The 7,065-nt window shown below is 34.1% G+C and overlaps 1 long non-coding RNA gene across 1 annotated transcript; it reads left to right on the forward strand.

Moving 5' to 3' along the window:
* Positions 1-5,341: 5,341 nt before the first annotated feature.
* On the forward strand, positions 5,342-6,575 carry LOC130591923 (uncharacterized). Its single transcript, XR_008969875.1, has 3 exons — positions 5,342-5,420; positions 5,501-5,644; positions 6,490-6,575. It is a non-coding gene; the product is annotated as an uncharacterized LOC130591923 (long non-coding RNA).
* Positions 6,576-7,065: the final 490 nt, after the last annotated feature.

The raw sequence follows: 7,065 nt of genomic DNA on the forward strand, positions 1-7,065 counted from the left end.
CAAATTGAGCAGACACCTGCTCAAGCACCTATGTACCTGTTTTTCAGAACACCCAAGTAACATATTTATTAGATAATGCTCTAGAAAAGACACCATTATTTATTGATGTCACAATTAGCTAAAAAAACATAACTATACCGTGCTAACTTGCTCAAATTAGAGTACCAGAGAATTTAGCCACTGAAGTCCCCCCTGCTGCAAAACTAAGAGTTGGGCTTACAACATTCAGGAATATTAATTTCTTGTACAAATCATTTCGGAGTTAGTAACAGAATACTTCTTAATAATATCAACATATCAAGCTCCACTATTTTGCAATTAGACCGAATAGTATTAGATATGATGCACACATCTTGTATTTGACATGGCACGTGAGAAACACTAGTGTTAAATATGTAACACGACCTCTGACCTTACATAGTTCATTAGAAGTTACTTCCTAGCACATTTGAGCACTAATAACATAGGAATGTAAGAATGTCTGCATGAAACTCTGATATATGATCAGCTTTAAAGCGGAATGGACACATAGTACTTTATATTAAATCAAACATATGAGTACTCATTATCATTGAGAAAACTGAAAAAAAGTTTTATACACCAAGGCAAAATCACCTCACCAGCAACCAACATTTGACATTAACTACTACCACTAGCACCAAAAATCAACTTCTTTTTTTTGGCTTTTGTATGATATTCTTGAGCCTTCCAGCGCCGAAATTGCAGTAAAAATAGCCTAATATACTAGATGCAATTTGCTCATATATCCATCCAGCTATAATCACCTCACTAGCAACCAACATTTGACATCGACTACTGCCACGAGCACCAAAAATTAAAATCACAAAGTCGTCCTAATCATAATGTTCTCTAGACTTCCATCCCCAAAGTTGAAGTAAAATATATCATCTACTAATTACGATTTCCTCCAACTTCTATTCAGCTACAATGACCTCAATAGCAGCCAACAGTTAACAATTTCACATTGACTTTATACCATCATTAAATAATACAATCCCCCCCAATCCTTGATCCTATCAAAAGTTGCGAACCTAATTTCAGTGTAAATCGAGATAAGCACAACTCGCATACATAGTTGTAACGAAATTAAAGAAAATGAGACCAACATTTACAACAGAATCTGCTCAAATCCTTATCCTTGAGTGCAACATCTATAAAATTCGCAAATTAGAGAACTCTAGATACTCCACTAGATGAAACTGAACAAACATAAAACATCATAAACGGGAAAACACTAGGAAATCATGTCGATCGAAAAACCGAATTTATTTTATGAAGTCGCAAAAATGAGGAAAGAAATGGAAGGATATAGGGTTTTGAAGCGTGAAAAAAGGTGGACAATAGAAGAAATACCTTAAGCTGAGAAAGAAGACTATTGCAGGCATCGAACTCATTGCGGAGAGACGATACTTTGAAACGTTCGAAGGTCTGAGAAACTATATCCGTGTTTTGGCATCCTCCGGAACAGCAGCACCGAAACAAAAGTGGCTTAAGGTATTTCTTCTAAAATACAAGAATAAAACGAAATTACAGCAATAAATTTCGAACAAAACTACATGGACATGCATTCCAAGAAGTAGACCGAGAGTGAAGAGGGGAAGAGAGAGAAGCAATTTGATGGAGAGGGAAAGGCATAGAGAACGACGAAGGACGAAGGAGGAGGGATGGTGGGGTGAGAAAAGGACGACGAAGGGAGGGACGGTGGTGGGTAAGTATAGTGCAAGATTTAACTTGAGCGAGGGGCTTGGGAGTTGTGAGGGAGGGAAAACAATTGAGGGAAGGAAAGATGATGAGGGTCGAAATAATAATATACTAGAAATAGGTACAATGCTTCATGAATTGAGAGAGGGTCTAAGTGCTCGGGTTGGTCCTAACCAACCCGGAGCATTTGACATCAAATGCTCCGGTTGACTAATCAAACCGAGCATTTGTGAACTTTTTAATTAAAATTTTCACAAATGCTCGGGCTGATTAGTCAACCGGAGCATTTGATAAGTAGCAAAAGAAGTTTTTTCCACTAGTGCTTCTTCTTTTTCTTCCTCTTCTTCTTCCTCTATTTCCTCTAGAATTTTCAGAGGAGGGAGGAAGGGTTGGTCAACCTCTTGTGGGTTGAGTTCTGAAGCCCCTATAACCTAGGACTCAGCGGAAGATTGAGGGGCGTCCATTTGGAGAACAGTGTTTCTTGAGAAGATTTTGGGAGATGAAAGGTTTTTCTTGGGGGTGTGGTTTCAAGAGATGAGTAATATGTTCAGATTATTACACTTATCCCTTTTTTTTTTGGAAAGATACACCCCTTTTTGAATGGGCTTTTAGGTAACGCACCCCTTGAGATGGGTTTACGAGTTACTATCCTTTAAAATGGGCTTCTATAATATGATGACTTTGAGACCCTATGTTTTAATTTGTCAAAAAATTCATATTGACATGGCCGAACAAAAGATGACCCAAAATAAAACGTACCACACATTCTGCACGTGTTTCATTTTGATTGTCTTCTCCATTAATACCCTTTTCAAGGATTTTAGGAAAATTTAAAATCTTTCAGACCAATTTAATTCATCTCTTTACGAATTCACAACCATCACCAAACTTCAATTCACCATGTCTCACGAAAGAACTCACCATGACAATAAAATTCGTGAGGCACTTTCTAGAAAAAGTGACGTCATGCAATATGAAGAAGTCTCAAGTGTTCTGGTATGAGAACAAAATGCCCTGACTCTAATATCCCTTTAGAAGATAGAATTGCCGCCATTGGTCCTGGGTTTCCTTTCAAGATGCAAAGACCAGAGCACCAAATAGTCTTACAGCGACTTTCTTATCCGGTCTTGGATCATATTATTTTAGAAGATAATAAACCTACACTACAAGAAAAGCTACATATAGAAGCAATCATAAATTGCATCTAAATATATGTTTGTAGCCTCTAATAGTGATTAGAAGCAATTTTCTCGCTGCCTCTAATTAGTCCGTCGCTAATTATAGGTTGCCTCTAATGCCACCTTTTAGAGGCAGAAAAATTATGGTGCCGCTAAAGACACTTCTATTTAGAGGCAACCATATGCTAGTCGCTAATTATTGGTTACCCCTAATGCCACCATTTTGAGGCACAAGACTTATAGTGCTACTAAAGCCACTTACATTTAGACCATAAGCCAGCGGTAATTATATGTTGCCCCTAATGCCACCTTTTTGGGGCACACATGTCACATTGGTGATAAGCCCATTTATATTTAGAGGCAACCATAAGTTCGTCTCTAATTTTAATAGTTGCGTTTAATGTAACCATAAGTCTATCGCTAAAGGATGTTTTTACATGCAACAACTACTAGAATTTCCACATTTTCGACAATTTATTTAGGATTTTTCGACATTTATAAGCATCGAAATAAAAAATTTTCGACTCCCTAAAGGAGTGGCGAACATTTAGCCACCGATAATTAATGACAGGCGTCGAAAATATTGACCGTTTTTAGCATCATCGCAATTGAAGATGTCTCAATTTCAAGCTACTATATGGACACTTGTAAGCGTCAACATTGTGTTATCAATTAGTACAGTAACAGTTACAAGCACATTCTTACATCAACAAAAAATATATATAACATTATAAACTAATAAAGGAAACTAGAAGTATAATCTTATTACTAACAATTTTGACGAATTGATACAAACATTCAGAAGAGGAAATAAAAAAACAAAAAATATGTTGAAATTCCATCTTCAACCGACATTCAAACTTCAATGAATCTTCAACATAAAACTGAAACTTGAATGCAATTCAATCTGCAAATTAAACCCAAAAAATCAATAATTGCAAAATGAAAAAGAACATAAATCTCAAAAATTGCAAATCGACCCACAAAAATCGAACCCAGAAAATCGAATAGAGCCCCAACCCCCCCCCCCCCCAAATCGAATTATACCAAAATGAAACCCAAAATCGAAATTTCACAATAACCATAATTGAAACTCAGAACAAACCCAAAAAAACGAAATTTCAGTAGAACATATTAATCAAAACTCAAACAAACCCAAACTTAGCAAGTTTTCGAATAAAAATAGAACCCCCCCCCCCCAAATTCAAACTAATATATGAAAACCCTAATTTCGATTTTACCCTAAAATAAACCCTAGTTTCGATTTTACCCCAAAATTAACCCCCAAATTCGATTTATTCCAAAAAATTTGAACCAAAGTGCCAAGCAGATGGAAAGGCGTTAGCAAAACTCCTGCATTGCTCAGGAGGTCAGCCTTTCGTTCGAACAATATCGGCTTCGACCCTGGTCCAAAAGACTATAAAAAAAACACATAAAATGACACTCTAAGATGATTTTTGGTATGAGGTTCATTATATATTTTCAATAACAAAGTTAATTTATTTAATGATAAAAGATGTCTATAGTAAAGGACAAGAATGCAGAGGTTTATATTTCTTGATAAGTGGATCCATGACATAATATAGCAAAGTAATCATGCTCCCAATTACGAAAAAATGGGGGGATTATTGCTCACTCGTTGGGATATATTGAACATTCTTACACTTGGTTTGTAATCAAAAGGATGGGATGGGTTGGTTTGGCAGTGCTTTTGTTTTGGTTTTACATGCTCCGGAATGAGAACATTCTATAAGGCAACTAGGGGGGGACACCAAAATATTAAAAGCCCCATTCTACCCTTATTGAATAAATCAATTTACACTAGTCTTACATGCACGCAATGCGTGCGATAACGTATGATAACAAATGAAGTAGTAAATAAAATTAATTGGGTAGAAAAAATGTCTTTATATTTTATTTTCTCAAAAAACTGATGTTCAGTTTAAATGTCCTACTTTCCCCCCCTTTTTCTATTCAAATGAAAGAGTTAGTTATCCTCTACTTTTTTTTTCTTTTTTTCCTTTTTCTATTTTTTGGTGTCCCCCATGTGTTGCCTTATATAATAGAGATATTCTATAAAAAAAATCCAATCCAATTAAGAAAGAAAAGAAAATACATAACATAACTGACTCCTTAATATCAAAAAAAAAAAAAAAACACCATAAATAAACAAATGTGTACGGCTTAACTGCTAAACATATAACCACCCAATAAAATCCCTTAATAAAGGGGAAAAACTGCAAATAAACACGCCAGCTTCTAAATCTTTCATTCTTCCACTTCTCCATTCAATTCTCTGAACGACACAACCACATAAACAAATCACAAATCAGAATACCATTTTTTCCACCAATACCAGGTAATTACAGTGATTTATTCACAAAAATTAATACACACTATGTTTATAAATACATCATCTATTTTTTGGCATGAATTTTATGCAGGGTACTTTCACAATCGTTGTAATACGTGATCCAATAGAAGGAAAACATTGTTGGATGTGCAAGAAACAGTTAAAATGTATTTTCTTACTTCTCTCACACAATTTTTTCAGTGTGTAATATGATTTCATAGTGATTTTTTGTGAATATTTTATACAGAGCAACAACAGAGATAAAGTAAAACGGAAACATTAGAGAGGTTTGATCACACATTACATTGGTGTGCTTTAATTCAGAGTGCAATCTCAAGTTTAATGCAACTTCCAGAGGGCTCAAGTACAACTAAGATAACACTCAAAAAAGGTATGTCTTTTAACATTGTTATTGAGCCACATTTAAAATCAAGTCTTTCAATTTTATTGTGTGATTAATCAAAATTCAATCAAATTGAAACAAGACAAACCTCCAAATGTTCATTTCTAAAACAAAATTGACTTTTAGAATTAATATTGTGTGGACAGAAGCTAATCACCACCATACGAATAATCTCAAGGTATGTCTTTTAGTATTAATATTGTTGCGGGTTACGAAATCACTAATTAATCACACCATACGATCCAAATAATTTCCAATAGCAAAACTATTACGGAGATAACCGTGTTCTTTGATGTGCAAATTGAGTACTTTATTTGGAATTTCAAAAAAAAGAACGATTGCCAGTTTTAGGATACAACCCTATAATTTCTCAAACCAAAATTAAGTATTCTAATGGATAAATAATTCTAAAAAAACCAATCTTTTCATAAAAATAATTACAGTGTTCTTTTTTATAAAAAAATTCAATCCATACTAAATCGAATAAAACACCGACAATTTACAATACATACTATTTTTGCGTTTCTCGAATTATAAAAAATCTTTCATTTTTCAAAATAATTTTTTCAGATATGAATAATAATGCGAAAATAATACTGAAAAATTGCAATAACAATTTTTTTTGTATTTTACTAGCATGCAAATAGGAATGTTAAAAGATTTCAAACTCACCTCCTCAATTGCAGTTCGAATCTTCCATTTCTTCTCTCATTTTTCCTTCCTCCACCTTAAATTTTTTCAATTGTTTGATTCACCGGAAACAAAATCAAATTATTTCTCCAAAAATTCTTCCTCCACCTTCAATTAGTACCATGATTTGTTGTGTTTTTCAGATTTTCATTTAAAGAGAGAGGGAAAGGAGAGTTACAAGGCTGTAGGAAGAAAGAGGAGACACAATGACGGTGGTGGCTACTTCGGGATTCAAAGTTTCGTGGTGGTAGACGAGTTACAGACTTATAGGGAGTTTAAAGAGGGAGATGAACGGTGTAGAACAATAGAAGCAGAGATAGAAATTAAAAAAACAAGAAAAAAAAAGAAGAGGAGATAGATGTACTTTCAAGTAGCTTACTTGGAAATATTTGATAACATTTGATAATATTTGATTTTGAAGTGTGGTGAATGGTGATACTTGATAGTATTGATGATAGACTCGCTTATTTCAAGGAATTAATTGTATTTTATTTTATTTTTTACAAATCATGTCTCAGAATATAAATTATGTACTCATTATTACTAACAATCATAATTTGTTCATTATCAGCAACTAAACACATATTGGTTAGAGGGTATGAGAGTGAGTATAATTAAAGAAAGAGGTGGCTTAATAGGGAATAAAGAGGTGGCTTAAAAGCCATTATTTTGTAATGTTTGTGGCTTCTTTGTTGAACGACACTACCTATTTTATATTT

Source organism: Beta vulgaris, chromosome 6 (assembly GCF_026745355.1).
Source record: "Beta vulgaris subsp. vulgaris cultivar EL10 chromosome 6, EL10.2, whole genome shotgun sequence".
Taxonomy (NCBI): domain Eukaryota; kingdom Viridiplantae; phylum Streptophyta; class Magnoliopsida; order Caryophyllales; family Amaranthaceae; genus Beta; species Beta vulgaris.